Consider the following 16,582-nt stretch of genomic DNA (forward strand, 5'->3'; position numbering starts at 1 on the left):
AACTCAAAAATTCGGCCCGAAAAAAAAAACGACAGTGGTACCCCTTACGGTTTTTTTTTTTTTTTGGGCAAAAAATTAAGTTTCTCCAATCTTCCCAAAACTCTGGATTCTGATAGAGGGCCATGAGACTTAGACCTGAGTGCAAAAATGGAGGCTCTAGCCCCTTCCAGAGCTGAGATATCGAAACTCAAAAATTCGGCCCGAAAAAAAAACGACAGTGGTACCCCTTACGTTTTTTTTTTTTGGGCGAAAAATTAAGTTTCTCCAATCTTCCCAAAACTCTGGATTCTGATAGAGGGCCATGAGACTTAGACCTGAGTGCAAAAATGGAGGCTCTAGCCCCTTCCAGAGCTGAGATATCGAAACTCAAAAATTCGGCCCGAAAAAAAAACGACAGTGGTACCCCTTACGTTTTTTTCTTTTTGGGCGAAAAATTAAGTTTCTCCAATCTTCCCAAAACTCTGGATTCTGATAGAGGGCCATGAGACTTAGACCTGATTGCAAAAATGGAGGCTCTAGCCCCTTCCAGAGCTGAGATATCGAAACTCAAAAATTCGGCCCGAAAAAAAAACGACAGTGGTACCCCTTACGTTTTTTTTTTTGGGCGAAAAATTAAGTTTCTCCAATCTTCCCAAAACTCTGGATTCTGATAGAGGGCCATGAGACTTAGACCTGAGTGCAAAAATGGAGGCTCTAGCCCCTTCCAGAGCTGAGATATCGAAACTCAAAAATTCGGCCCGAGAAAAAAAACGACAGTGGTACCCCTTACGTTTTTTTTTTTGGGGCGAAAAATTAAGTTTCTCCAATCTTCCCAAAACTCTGGATTCTGATAGAGGGCCATGAGACTTAGACCTGAGTGCAAAAATGGAGGCTCTAGCCCCTTCCAGAGCTGAGATATCGAAACTCAAAAATTCGGCCCGAAAAAAAAACGACAGTGGTACCCCTTACGGTTTTTTTTTTTTGGGCGAAAAATTAAGTTTCTCCAATCTTCCCAAAACTCTGGATTCTGATAGAGGGCCATGAGACTTAGACCTGAGTGCAAAAATGGAGGCTCTAGCCCCTTCCAGAGCTGAGATATCGAAACTCAAAAATTCGGCCCGAAAAAAAAACGACAGTGGTACCCCTTACGTTTTTTTTTTTTTGGGCGAAAAATTAAGTTTCTCCAATCTTCCCAAAACTCTGGATTCTGATAGAGGGCCATGAGACTTAGACCTGAGTGCAAAAATGGAGGCTCTAGCCCCTTCCAGAGCTGAGATATCGAAACTCAAAAATTCGGCCCGAAAAAAAAACGACAGTGGTACCCCTTACGTTTTTTTCTTTTTGGGTGAAAAATTAAGTTTCTCCAATCTTCCCAAAACTCTGGATTCTGATAGAGGGCCATGAGACTTAGACCTGATTGCAAAAATGGAGGCTCTAGCCCCTTCCAGAGCTGAGATATCGAAACTCAAAAATTCGGCCCGAAAAAAAAAAACGACAGTGGTACCCCTTACGTTTTTTTTTTTTTGGGCGAAAAATTAAGTTTCTCCAATCTTCCCAAAACTCTGGATTCTGATAGAGGGCCATGAGACTTAGACCTGAGTGCAAAAATGGAAGCTCTAGCCCCTTCCAGAGCTGAGATATCGAAACTCAAAAATTCGGCCCGAAAAAAAAAACGACAGTGGTACCCCTTACGTTTTTTTTTTTTTTGGGCGAAAAATTAAGTTTCTCCAATCTTTCCAAAACTCTGGATTCTGATAGAGGGCCATGAGACTTAGACCTGAGTGAAAAAATGGAGGCTCTAGCCCCTTCCAGAGCTGAGATATCGAAACTCAAAAATTCGGCCCGAAAAAAAAAACGACAGTGGTACCCCTTACGTTTTTTTTTTTTGGGCGAAAAATTAAGTTTCTCCAATCTTCCCAAAACTCTGGATTCTGATAGAGGGCCATGAGACTTAGACCTGAGTGCAAAAACGGAGGCTCTAGCCCCTTCCAGAGCTGAGATATCGAAACTCAAAAATTCGCCCCAAAAAAAAAACGACAGTGGTACCCCTTACGTTTTTTTCTTTTTGGGCGAAAAATTAAGTTTCTCCAATCTTCCCAAAACTCTGGATTCTGATAGAGGGCCATGAGACTTAGACCTGATTGCAAAATGGAGGCTCTAGCCCCTTCCAGAGCTGAGATATCGAAACTCAAAAATTCGGCCCGAAAAAAAAACGACAGTGGTACCCCTTACGTTTTTTTTTTTTGGGCGAAAAATTAAGTTTCTCCAATCTTCCCAAAACTCTGGATTCTGATAGAGGGCCATGAGACTTAGACCTGAGTGCAAAAATGGAGGCTCTAGCCCCTTCCAGAGCTGAGATATCGAAACTCAAAAATTCGGCCCGAGAAAAAAAACGACAGTGGTACCCCTTACGTTTTTTTTTTTTGGGCGAAAAATTAAGTTTCTCCAATCTTCCCAAAACTCTGGATTCTGATAGAGGGCCATGAGACTTAGACCTGAGTGCAAAAATGGAGGCTCTAGCCCCTTCCAGAGCTGAGATATCGAAACTCAAAAATTCGGCCCGAGAAAAAAAAACGACAGTGGTACCCCTTACGTTTTTTTTTTTTGGGTGAAAAATTAAGTTTCTCCAATCTTCCCAAAACTCTGGATTCTGATAGAGGGCCATGAGACTTAGACCTGAGTGCAAAAATGGAGGCTCTAGCCCCTTCCAGAGCTGAGATATCGAAACTCAAAAATTCGACCCGAAAAAAAAAAACGACAGTGGTACCCCTTACGTTTTTTTTTTTTGGGCGAAAAATTAAGTTTCTCCAATCTTCCCAAAACTCTGGATTCTGATAGAGGGCCATGAGACTTAGACCTGAGTGCAAAAATGGAGGCTCTAGCCCCTTCCAGAGCTGAGATATCGAAACTCAAAAATTCGCCCCGAAAAAAAAACGACAGTGGTACCCCTTACGTTTTTTTTTTTGGGCGAAAAATTAAGTTTCTCCAATCTTCCCAAAACTCTGGATTCTCATAGAGGGCCATGAGACTTAGACCTGAGTGCAAAAATGGAGGCTCTAGCCCCTTCCAGAGCTGAGATATCGAAACTCAAAAATTCGGCCCGAAAAAAAAACGACAGTGGTACCCCTTACGTTTTTTTTTTTTGGGCGAAAAATTAAGTTTCTCCAATCTTCTCAAAACTCTGGATTCTGATAGAGGGCCATGAGACTTAGACCTGAGTGCAAAAATGGAGGCTCTAGCCCCTTCCAGAGCTGAGATATCGAAACTCAAAAATTCGGCCCGAGAAAAAAAAACGACAGTGGTACCCCTTACGTTTTTTTTTTTTGGGCGAAAAATTAAGTTTCTCCAATCTTCCCAAAACTCTGGATTCTGATAGAGGGCCATGAGACTTAGACCTGAGTGCAAAAATGGAGGCTCTAGCCCCTTCCAGAGCTGAGATATCGAAACTCAAAAATTCGGCCCGAAAAAAAAAAACGACAGTGGTACCCCTTACGTTTTTTTTTTTTGCGCGAAAAATTAAGTTTCTCCAATCTTCCCAAAACTCTGGATTCTGATAGAGGGCCATGAGACTTAGACCTGAGTGCAAAAATTGAGGCTCTAGCCCCTTCCAGAGCTGAGATATCGAAACTCAAAAATTCGGCCTGAAAAAAAAAACGACAGTGGTACCCCTTACGTTTTTTTTTTTTGGGCGAAAAATTAAGTTTCTCCAATCTTCCCAAAACTCTGGATTCTGATAGAGGGCCATGAGACTTATACCTGAGTGCAAAAATGGAGGCTCTAGCCCCTTCCAGAGCTGAGATATCGAAACTCAAAAATTCGGCCCGAAAAAAAAAACGACAGTGGTACCCCTTAAGTTTTTTTTTTTTTTTGGGCGAAAAATTAAGTTTCTCCAATCTTCCCAAAACTCTGGATTCTGATAGAGGGCCATGAGACTTAGACCTGAGTGCAAAAATGGAGGCTCTAGCCCCTTCCAGAGCTGAGATATCGAAACTCAAAAATTCGGCCCGAAAAAAAAAACGACAGTGGTACCCCTTACGTTTTTTTTTTTTGGGCGAAAAATTAAGTTTCTCCAATCTTCCCAAAACTCTGGATTCTGATAGAGGGCCATGAGACTTAGACCTGAGTGCAAAAATGGAGGCTCTAGCCCCTTCCAGAGCTGAGATATCGAAACTCAAAAATTCGGCCCGAAAAAAAAACGACAGTGGTACCCCTTACGTTTTTTTTTTTTTTGGGCGAAAAATTGAGTTTCTCCAATCTTCCCAAAACTCTTGATTCTGATAGAGGGCCATGAGACTTAGACCTGAGTGCAAAAATGGAGGCTCTAGCCCCTTCCAGAGCTGAGATATCGAAACTCAAAAATTCGGCCCGAAAAAAAAACGACAGTGGTACCCCTTACGTTTTTTTTTTTTGGGTGAAAAATTAAGTTTCTCCAATCTTCCCAAAACTCTGGATTCTGATAGAGGGCCATGAGACTTAGACCTGAGTGCAAAAATGGAGGCTCTAGCCCTTTCCAGAGCTGAGATATCGAAACTCAAAAATTCGGCCCGAAAAAAAAACGACAGTGGTACCCCTTACGTTTTTTTTTTTGCGTGAAAAATTAAGTTTCTCCAATCTTCCCAAAACTCTGGATTCTGATAGAGGGCCATGAGACTTAGACCTGAGTGCAAAAATGGAGGCTCTAGCCCCTTCCAGAGCTGAGATATCGAAACTCAAAAATTCGGCCCGAAAAAAAAACCGACAGTGGTACCCCTTACGTTTTTTTCTTTTTCGGCGAAAAATTAAGTTTCTCCAATCTTCCCAAAACTCTGGATTCTGATAGAGGGCCATGAAACTTAGACCTGAGTGCAAAAATGGAGGCTCTAGCCCCTTCCAGAGCTGAGATATCGAAACTCAAAAATTCGGCCCGAGAAAAAAAACGACAGTGGTACCCCTTAGGTTTTTTTTTTTGGGCGAAAAATTAAGTTTCTCCAATCTTCCCAAAACTCTGGATTCTGATAGAGGGCCATGAGACTTAGACCTGAGTGCAAAAATGGAGGCTCTAGCCCCTTCCAGAGCTGAGATATCGAAACTCAAAATTCGGCCCGAAAAAAAAAACGACAGTGGTACCCCTTACGTTTTTTTTTTTTGGGCGAAAAATTAAGTTTTTCCAATCTTCCCAAAACTCTGGATTCTGATAGAGGGCCATGAGACTTAGACCTGAGTGCAAAAATGGAGGCTCTAGCCCCTTCCAGAGCTGAGATATCGAAACTCAAAAATTCTCCCCGAAAAAAAAACGACAGTGGTACCCCTTACGTTTTTTTTTTTTTTTGGGCGAAAAATTGAGTTTCTCCAATCTTCCCAAAACTCTTGATTCTGATAGAGGGCCATGAGACTTAGACCTGAGTGCAAAAATGGAGGCTCTAGCCCCTTCCAGAGCTGAGATATCGAAACTCAAAAATTCGGCCCGAAAAAAAAACGACAGTGGTACCCCTTACGTTTTTTTTTTTTGGGTGAAAAATTAAGTTTCTCCAATCTTCCCAAAACTCTGGATTCTGATAGAGGGCCATGAGACTTAGACCTGAGTGCAAAAATGGAGGCTCTAGCCCTTTCCAGAGCTGAGATATCGAAACTCAAAAATTCGGCCCGAAAAAAAAACGACAGTGGTACCCCTTACGTTTTTTTTTTTTGCGTGAAAAATTAAGTTTCTCCAATCTTCCCAAAACTCTGGATTCTGATAGAGGGCCATGAGACTTAGACCTGAGTGCAAAAATGGAGGCTCTAGCCCCTTCCAGAGCTGAGATATCGAAACTCAAAAATTCGGCCCGAAAAAAAAAACGACAGTGGTACCCCTTACGTTTTTTTCTTTTTCGGCGAAAAATTAAGTTTCTCCAATCTTCCCAAAACTCTGGATTCTGATAGAGGGCCATGAAACTTAGACCTGAGTGCAAAAATGGAGGCTCTAGCCCCTTCCAGAGCTGAGATATCGAAACTCAAAAATTCGGCCCGAAAAAAAAACGACAGTGGTACCCCTTAGGTTTTTTTTTTTGGGCGAAAAATTAAGTTTCTCCAATCTTCCCAAAACTCTGGATTCTGATAGAGGGCCATGAGACTTAGACCTGAGTGCAAAAATGGAGGCTCTAGCCCCTTCCAGAGCTGAGATATCGAAACTCAAAATTCGGCCTGAAAAAAAAAACGACAGTGGTACCCCTTACATTTTTTTTTTTGGGCGAAAAATTAAGTTTTTCCAATCTTCCCAAAACTCTGGATTCTGATAGAGGGCCATGAGACTTAGACCTGAGTGCAAAAATGGAGGCTCTAGCCCCTTCCAGAGCTGAGATATCGAAACTCAAAAATTCGGCCCGAAAAAAAAAACGACAGTGGTACCCCTTACGTTTTTTTTTTTTTGCGCGAAAAATTAAGTTTCTCCAATCTTCCCAAAACTCTGGATTCTGATAGAGGGCCATGAGACTTAGACCTGAGTGCAAAAATTGAGGCTCTAGCCCCTTCCAGAGCTGAGATATCGAAACTCAAAAATTCGGCCTGAAAAAAAAAACGACAGTGGTACCCCTTACGTTTTTTTTTTTTGGGCGAAAAATTAAGTTTCTCCAATCTTCCCAAAACTCTGGATTCTGATAGAGGGCCATGAGACTTAGACCTGAGTGCAAAAATGGAGGCTCTAGCCCCTTCCAGAGCTGAGATATCGAAACTCAAAAATTCGGCCCGAAAAAAAAACGACAGTGGTACCCCTTACGTTTTTTTTTTTTGGGTGAAAAATTAAGTTTCTCCAATCTTCCCAAAACTCTGGATTCTGATAGAGGGCCATGAGACTTAGACCTGAGTGCAAAAATGGAGGCTCTAGCCCTTTCCAGAGCTGAGATATCGAAACTCAAAAATTCGACCCGAAAAAAAAAACGACAGTGGTACCCCTTACGTTTTTTTTTTTTGGGCGAAAAATTAAGTTTCTCCAATCTTCCCAAAACTCTGGATTCTGATAGAGGGCCATGAGACTTAGACCTGAGTGCAAAAATGGAGGCTCTAGCCCCTTCCAGAGCTGAGATATCGAAACTCAAAAATTCTCCCCGAAAAAAAAACGACAGTGGTACCCCTTACGTTTTTTTTTTTTTTTGGGCGAAAAATTGAGTTTCTCCAATCTTCCCAAAACTCTTGATTCTGATAGAGGGCCATGAGACTTAGACCTGAGTGCAAAAATGGAGGCTCTAGCCCCTTCCAGAGCTGAGATATCGAAACTCAAAAATTCGGCCCGAAAAAAAAACGACAGTGGTACCCCTTACGTTTTTTTTTTTTGGGTGAAAAATTAAGTTTCTCCAATCTTCCCAAAACTCTGGATTCTGATAGAGGGCCATGAGACTTAGACCTGAGTGCAAAAATGGAGGCTCTAGCCCTTTCCAGAGCTGAGATATCGAAACTCAAAAATTCGGCCCGAAAAAAAAACGACAGTGGTACCCCTTACGTTTTTTTTTTTGCGTGAAAAATTAAGTTTCTCCAATCTTCCCAAAACTCTGGATTCTGATAGAGGGCCATGAGACTTAGACCTGAGTGCAAAAATGGAGGCTCTAGCCCCTTCCAGAGCTGAGATATCGAAACTCAAAAATTCGGCCCGAAAAAAAAAACGACAGTGGTACCCCTTACGTTTTTTTCTTTTTCGGCGAAAAATTAAGTTTCTCCAATCTTCCCAAAACTCTGGATTCTGATAGAGGGCCATGAAACTTAGACCTGAGTGCAAAAATGGAGGCTCTAGCCCCTTCCAGAGCTGAGATATCGAAACTCAAAAATTCGGCCCGAAAAAAAAACGACAGTGGTACCCCTTAGGTTTTTTTTTTTGGGCGAAAAATTAAGTTTCTCCAATCTTCCCAAAACTCTGGATTCTGATAGAGGGCCATGAGACTTAGACCTGAGTGCAAAAATGGAGGCTCTAGCCCCTTCCAGAGCTGAGATATCGAAACTCAAAATTCGGCCTGAAAAAAAAAACGACAGTGGTACCCCTTACATTTTTTTTTTTTGGGCGAAAAATTAAGTTTTTCCAATCTTCCCAAAACTCTGGATTCTGATAGAGGGCCATGAGACTTAGACCTGAGTGCAAAAATGGAGGCTCTAGCCCCTTCCAGAGCTGAGATATCGAAACTCAAAAATTCGGCCCGAAAAAAAAAACGACAGTGGTACCCCTTACGTTTTTTTTTTTTTTTGCGCGAAAAATTAAGTTTCTCCAATCTTCCCAAAACTCTGGATTCTGATAGAGGGCCATGAGACTTAGACCTGAGTGCAAAAATTGAGGCTCTAGCCCCTTCCAGAGCTGAGATATCGAAACTCAAAAATTCGGCCTGAAAAAAAAAACGACAGTGGTACCCCTTACGTTTTTTTTTTTTGGGCGAAAAATTAAGTTTCTCCAATCTTCCCAAAACTCTGGATTCTGATAGAGGGCCATGAGACTTAGACCTGAGTGCAAAAATGGAGGCTCTAGCCCCTTCCAGAGCTGAGATATCGAAACTCAAAAATTCGGCCCGAAAAAAAAACGACAGTGGTACCCCTTACGTTTTTTTTTTTTGGGTGAAAAATTAAGTTTCTCCAATCTTCCCAAAACTCTGGATTCTGATAGAGGGCCATGAGACTTAGACCTGAGTGCAAAAATGGAGGCTCTAGCCCTTTCCAGAGCTGAGATATCGAAACTCAAAAATTCGACCCGAAAAAAAAAACGACAGTGGTACCCCTTACGTTTTTTTTTTTTGGGCGAAAAATTAAGTTTCTCCAATCTTCCCAAAACTCTGGATTCTGATAGAGGGCCATGAGACTTAGACCTGAGTGCAAAAATGGAGGCTCTAGCCCCTTCCAGAGCTGAGATATCGAAACTCAAAAATTCGCCCCGAAAAAAAACGACAGTGGTACCCCTTACGTTTTTTTTTTTTGGGCGAAAAATTAAGTTTCTCCAATCTTCCCCAAACTCTGGATTCTGATAGAGGGCCATGAGACTTAGACCTGAGTGCAAAAATGGAAGCTCTAGCCCCTTCCAGAGCTGAGATATCGAAACTCAAAAATTCGGCCCGAAAAAAAAAACGACAGTGGTACCCCTTACGTTTTTTTTTTTTTTGGGCGAAAAATTAAGTTTCTCCAATCTTTCCAAAACTCTGGATTCTGATAGAGGGCCATGAGACTTAGACCTGAGTGAAAAAATGGAGGCTCTAGCCCCTTCCAGAGCTGAGATATCGAAACTCAAAAATTCGGCCCGAAAAAAAAAACGACAGTGGTACCCCTTACGTTTTTTTTTTTTGGGCGAAAAATTAAGTTTCTCCAATCTTCCCAAAACTCTGGATTCTGATAGAGGGCCATGAGACTTAGACCTGAGTGCAAAAACGGAGGCTCTAGCCCCTTCCAGAGCTGAGATATCGAAACTCAAAAATTCGCCCCAAAAAAAAAACGACAGTGGTACCCCTTACGTTTTTTTCTTTTTGGGCGAAAAATTAAGTTTCTCCAATCTTCCCAAAACTCTGGATTCTGATAGAGGGCCATGAGACTTAGACCTGATTGCAAAATGGAGGCTCTAGCCCCTTCCAGAGCTGAGATATCGAAACTCAAAAATTCGGCCCGAAAAAAAAACGACAGTGGTACCCCTTACGTTTTTTTTTTTTTGGGCGAAAAATTAAGTTTCTCCAATCTTCCCAAAACTCTGGATTCTGATAGAGGGCCATGAGACTTAGACCTGAGTGCAAAAATGGAGGCTCTAGCCCCTTCCAGAGCTGAGATATCGAAACTCAAAAATTCGGCCCGAGAAAAAAAACGACAGTGGTACCCCTTACGTTTTTTTTTTTTGGGCGAAAAATTAAGTTTCTCCAATCTTCCCAAAACTCTGGATTCTGATAGAGGGCCATGAGACTTAGACCTGAGTGCAAAAATGGAGGCTCTAGCCCCTTCCAGAGCTGAGATATCGAAACTCAAAAATTCGGCCCGAGAAAAAAAAACGACAGTGGTACCCCTTACGTTTTTTTTTTTTGGGTGAAAAATTAAGTTTCTCCAATCTTCCCAAAACTCTGGATTCTGATAGAGGGCCATGAGACTTAGACCTGAGTGCAAAAATGGAGGCTCTAGCCCCTTCCAGAGCTGAGATATCGAAACTCAAAAATTCGACCCGAAAAAAAAAACGACAGTGGTACCCCTTACGTTTTTTTTTTTTGGGCGAAAAATTAAGTTTCTCCAATCTTCCCAAAACTCTGGATTCTGATAGAGGGCCATGAGACTTAGACCTGAGTGCAAAAATGGAGGCTCTAGCCCCTTCCAGAGCTGAGATATCGAAACTCAAAAATTCGCCCCGAAAAAAAAACGACAGTGGTACCCCTTACGTTTTTTTTTTTGGGCGAAAAATTAAGTTTCTCCAATCTTCCCAAAACTCTGGATTCTCATAGAGGGCCATGAGACTTAGACCTGAGTGCAAAAATGGAGGCTCTAGCCCCTTCCAGAGCTGAGATATCGAAACTCAAAAATTCGGCCCGAAAAAAAAAACGACAGTGGTACCCCTTACGTTTTTTTTTTTTGGGCGAAAAATTAAGTTTCTCCAATCTTCTCAAAACTCTGGATTCTGATAGAGGGCCATGAGACTTAGACCTGAGTGCAAAAATGGAGGCTCTAGCCCCTTCCAGAGCTGAGATATCGAAACTCAAAAATTCGGCCCGAAAAAAAAAACGACAGTGGTACCCCTTACGTTTTTTTTTTTTGGGCGAAAAATTAAGTTTCTCCAATCTTCCCAAAACTCTGGATTCTGATAGAGGGCCATGAGACTTAGACCTGAGTGCAAAAATGGAGGCTCTAGCCCCTTCCAGAGCTGAGATATCGAAACTCAAAAATTCGGCCCGAAAAAAAAAAACGACAGTGGTACCCCTTACGTTTTTTTTTTTTGCGCGAAAAATTAAGTTTCTCCAATCTTCCCAAAACTCTGGATTCTGATAGAGGGCCATGAGACTTAGACCTGAGTGCAAAAATTGAGGCTCTAGCCCCTTCCAGAGCTGAGATATCGAAACTCAAAAATTCGGCCTGAAAAAAAAAACGACAGTGGTACCCCTTACGTTTTTTTTTTTTGGGCGAAAAATTAAGTTTCTCCAATCTTCCCAAAACTCTGGATTCTGATAGAGGGCCATGAGACTTATACCTGAGTGCAAAAATGGAGGCTCTAGCCCCTTCCAGAGCTGAGATATCGAAACTCAAAAATTCGGCCCGAAAAAAAAAAACGACAGTGGTACCCCTTAAGTTTTTTTTTTTTTTTGGGCGAAAAATTAAGTTTCTCCAATCTTCCCAAAACTCTGGATTCTGATAGAGGGCCATGAGACTTAGACCTGAGTGCAAAAATGGAGGCTCTAGCCCCTTCCAGAGCTGAGATATCGAAACTCAAAAATTCGGCCCGAAAAAAAAAACGACAGTGGTACCCCTTACGTTTTTTTTTTTGGGCGAAAAATTAAGTTTCTCCAATCTTCCCAAAACTCTGGATTCTGATAGAGGGCCATGAGACTTAGACCTGAGTGCAAAAATGGAGGCTCTAGCCCCTTCCAGAGCTGAGATATCGAAACTCAAAAATTCGGCCCGAAAAAAAAACGACAGTGGTACCCCTTACGTTTTTTTTTTTTTTTGGGCGAAAAATTGAGTTTCTCCAATCTTCCCAAAACTCTTGATTCTGATAGAGGGCCATGAGACTTAGACCTGAGTGCAAAAATGGAGGCTCTAGCCCCTTCCAGAGCTGAGATATCGAAACTCAAAAATTCGGCCCGAAAAAAAAAACGACAGTGGTACCCCTTACGTTTTTTTTTTTTGGGCGAAAAATTAAGTTTCTCCAATCTTCCCAAAACTCTGGATTCTGATAGAGGGCCATGAGACTTAGACCTGAGTGCAAAAATGGAGGCTCTAGCCCCTTCCAGAGCTGAGATATCGAAACTCAAAAATTCGGCCCGAAAAAAAAACGACAGTGGTACCCCTTACGTTTTTTTTTTTTTTTGGGCGAAAAATTGAGTTTCTCCAATCTTCCCAAAACTCTTGATTCTGATAGAGGGCCATGAGACTTAGACCTGAGTGCAAAAATGGAGGCTCTAGCCCCTTCCAGAGCTGAGATATCGAAACTCAAAAATTCGGCCCGAAAAAAAAACGACAGTGGTACCCCTTACGTTTTTTTTTTTTGGGTGAAAAATTAAGTTTCTCCAATCTTCCCAAAACTCTGGATTCTGATAGAGGGCCATGAGACTTAGACCTGAGTGCAAAAATGGAGGCTCTAGCCCCTTCCAGAGCTGAGATATCGAAACTCAAAAATTCGGCCCGAAAAAAAAAACGACAGTGGTACCCCTTACGTTTTTTTCTTTTTCGGCGAAAAATTAAGTTTCTCCAATCTTCCCAAAACTCTGGATTCTGATAGAGGGCCATGAAACTTAGACCTGAGTGCAAAAATGGAGGCTCTAGCCCCTTCCAGAGCTGAGATATCGAAACTCAAAAATTCGGCCCGAAAAAAAAACGACAGTGGTACCCCTTAGGTTTTTTTTTTTGGGCGAAAAATTAAGTTTCTCCAATCTTCCCAAAACTCTGGATTCTGATAGAGGGCCATGAGACTTAGACCTGAGTGCAAAAATGGAGGCTCTAGCCCCTTCCAGAGCTGAGATATCGAAACTCAAAATTCGGCCTGAAAAAAAAAACGACAGTGGTACCCCTTACATTTTTTTTTTTTGGGCGAAAAATTAAGTTTTTCCAATCTTCCCAAAACTCTGGATTCTGATAGAGGGCCATGAGACTTAGACCTGAGTGCAAAAATGGAGGCTCTAGCCCCTTCCAGAGCTGAGATATCGAAACTCAAAAATTCGGCCCGAAAAAAAAAACGACAGTGGTACCCCTTACGTTTTTTTTTTTTTTGCGCGAAAAATTAAGTTTCTCCAATCTTCCCAAAACTCTGGATTCTGATAGAGGGCCATGAGACTTAGACCTGAGTGCAAAAATTGAGGCTCTAGCCCCTTCCAGAGCTGAGATATCGAAACTCAAAAATTCGGCCTGAAAAAAAAAACGACAGTGGTACCCCTTACGTTTTTTTTTTTTGGGCGAAAAATTAAGTTTCTCCAATCTTCCCAAAACTCTGGATTCTGATAGAGGGCCATGAGACTTAGACCTGAGTGCAAAAATGGAGGCTCTAGCCCCTTCCAGAGCTGAGATATCGAAACTCAAAAATTCGGCCCGAAAAAAAAACGACAGTGGTACCCCTTACGTTTTTTTTTTTTGGGTGAAAAATTAAGTTTCTCCAATCTTCCCAAAACTCTGGATTCTGATAGAGGGCCATGAGACTTAGACCTGAGTGCAAAAATGGAGGCTCTAGCCCTTTCCAGAGCTGAGATATCGAAACTCAAAAATTCGACCCGAAAAAAAAAACGACAGTGGTACCCCTTACGTTTTTTTTTTTTGGGCGAAAAATTAAGTTTCTCCAATCTTCCCAAAACTCTGGATTCTGATAGAGGGCCATGAGACTTAGACCTGAGTGCAAAAATGGAGGCTCTAGCCCCTTCCAGAGCTGAGATATCGAAACTCAAAAATTCGCCCCGAAAAAAAACGACAGTGGTACCCCTTACGTTTTTTTTTTTTTGGGCGAAAAATTAAGTTTCTCCAATCTTCCCCAAACTCTGGATTCTGATAGAGGGCCATGAGACTTAGACCTGAGTGCAAAAATGGAAGCTCTAGCCCCTTCCAGAGCTGAGATATCGAAACTCAAAAATTCGGCCCGAAAAAAAAAACGACAGTGGTACCCCTTACGTTTTTTTTTTTTTTGGGCGAAAAATTAAGTTTCTCCAATCTTTCCAAAACTCTGGATTCTGATAGAGGGCCATGAGACTTAGACCTGAGTGAAAAAATGGAGGCTCTAGCCCCTTCCAGAGCTGAGATATCGAAACTCAAAAATTCGCCCCAAAAAAAAAACGACAGTGGTACCCCTTACGTTTTTTTCTTTTTGGGCGAAAAATTAAGTTTCTCCAATCTTCCCAAAACTCTGGATTCTGATAGAGGGCCATGAGACTTAGACCTGATTGCAAAATGGAGGCTCTAGCCCCTTCCAGAGCTGAGATATCGAAACTCAAAAATTCGGCCCGAAAAAAAAACGACAGTGGTACCCCTTACGTTTTTTTTTTTTGGGCGAAAAATTAAGTTTCTCCAATCTTCCCAAAACTCTGGATTCTGATAGAGGGCCATGAGACTTAGACCTGAGTGCAAAAATGGAGGCTCTAGCCCCTTCCAGAGCTGAGATATCGAAACTCAAAAATTCGGCCCGAGAAAAAAAACGACAGTGGTACCCCTTACGTTTTTTTTTTTTTGGGCGAAAAATTAAGTTTCTCCAATCTTCCCAAAACTCTGGATTCTGATAGAGGGCCATGAGACTTAGACCTGAGTGCAAAAATGGAGGCTCTAGCCCCTTCCAGAGCTGAGATATCGAAACTCAAAAATTCGGCCCGAGAAAAAAAAACGACAGTGGTACCCCTTACGTTTTTTTTTTTTGGGTGAAAAATTAAGTTTCTCCAATCTTCCCAAAACTCTGGATTCTGATAGAGGGCCATGAGACTTAGACCTGAGTGCAAAAATGGAGGCTCTAGCCCCTTCCAGAGCTGAGATATCGAAACTCAAAAATTCGACCCGAAAAAAAAAACGACAGTGGTACCCCTTACGTTTTTTTTTTTTTGGGCGAAAAATTAAGTTTCTCCAATCTTCCCAAAACTCTGGATTCTGATAGAGGGCCATGAGACTTAGACCTGAGTGCAAAAATGGAGGCTCTAGCCCCTTCCAGAGCTGAGATATCGAAACTCAAAAATTCGCCCCGAAAAAAAAACGACAGTGGTACCCCTTACGTTTTTTTTTTTGGGCGAAAAATTAAGTTTCTCCAATCTTCCCAAAACTCTGGATTCTCATAGAGGGCCATGAGACTTAGACCTGAGTGCAAAAATGGAGGCTCTAGCCCCTTCCAGAGCTGAGATATCGAAACTCAAAAATTCGGCCCGAAAAAAAAAACGACAGTGGTACCCCTTACGTTTTTTTTTTTTGGGCGAAAAATTAAGTTTCTCCAATCTTCTCAAAACTCTGGATTCTGATAGAGGGCCATGAGACTTAGACCTGAGTGCAAAAATGGAGGCTCTAGCCCCTTCCAGAGCTGAGATATCGAAACTCAAAAATTCGGCCCGAAAAAAAAAACGACAGTGGTACCCCTTACGTTTTTTTTTTTTGGGCGAAAAATTAAGTTTCTCCAATCTTCCCAAAACTCTGGATTCTGATAGAGGGCCATGAGACTTAGACCTGAGTGCAAAAATGGAGGCTCTAGCCCCTTCCAGAGCTGAGATATCGAAACTCAAAAATTCGGCCCGAAAAAAAAAAACGACAGTGGTACCCCTTACGTTTTTTTTTTTTTGCGCGAAAAATTAAGTTTCTCCAATCTTCCCAAAACTCTGGATTCTGATAGAGGGCCATGAGACTTAGACCTGAGTGCAAAAATTGAGGCTCTAGCCCCTTCCAGAGCTGAGATATCGAAACTCAAAAATTCGGCCTGAAAAAAAAAACGACAGTGGTACCCCTTACGTTTTTTTTTTTTGGGCGAAAAATTAAGTTTCTCCAATCTTCCCAAAACTCTGGATTCTGATAGAGGGCCATGAGACTTATACCTGAGTGCAAAAATGGAGGCTCTAGCCCCTTCCAGAGCTGAGATATCGAAACTCAAAAATTCGGCCCGAAAAAAAAAAACGACAGTGGTACCCCTTAAGTTTTTTTTTTTTTTTGGGCGAAAAATTAAGTTTCTCCAATCTTCCCAAAACTCTGGATTCTGATAGAGGGCCATGAGACTTAGATCTGAGTGCAAAAATGGAGGCTCTAGCCCCTTCCAGAGCTGAGATATCGAAACTCAAAAATTCGGCCCGAAAAAAAAAACGACAGTGGTACCCCTTACGTTTTTTTCTTTTTCGGCGAAAAATTAAGTTTCTCCAATCTTCCCAAAACTCTGGATTCTGATAGAGGGCCATGAGACTTAGACCTGAGTGCAAAAATGGAGGCTCTAGCCCCTTCCAGAGCTGAGATATCGAAACTCAAAAATTCGGCCCGAAAAAAAAACGACAGTGGTACCCCTTACGTTTTTTTTTTTTTTGGGCGAAAAATTGAGTTTCTCCAATCTTCCCAAAACTCTTGATTCTGATAGAGGGCCATGAGACTTAGACCTGAGTGCAAAAATGGAGGCTCTAGCCCCTTCCAGAGCTGAGATATCGAAACTCAAAAATTCGGCCCGAAAAAAAAAACGACAGTGGTACCCCTTACGTTTTTTTTTTTTGGGCGAAAAATTAAGTTTCTCCAATCTTCCCAAAACTCTGGATTCTGATAGAGGGCCATGAGACTTAGACCTGAGTGCAAAAATGGAGGCTCTAGCCCCTTCCAGAGCTGAGATATCGAAACTCAAAAATTCGGCCCGAAAAAAAAACGACAGTGGTACCCCTTACGTTTTTTTTTTTTTTTGGGCGAAAAATTGAGTTTCTCCAATCTTCCCAAAACTCTTGATTCTGATAGAGGGCCATGAGACTTAGACCTGAGTGCAAAAATGGAGGCTCTAGCCCCTTCCAGAGCTGAGATATCGAAACTCAAA

This window comes from Pimephales promelas, chromosome 9 (genome assembly GCF_988280905.1).
Source record: "Pimephales promelas chromosome 9, fPimPro1.hap1.1, whole genome shotgun sequence".
Taxonomy (NCBI): Eukaryota; Metazoa; Chordata; class Actinopteri; order Cypriniformes; family Leuciscidae; genus Pimephales; species Pimephales promelas.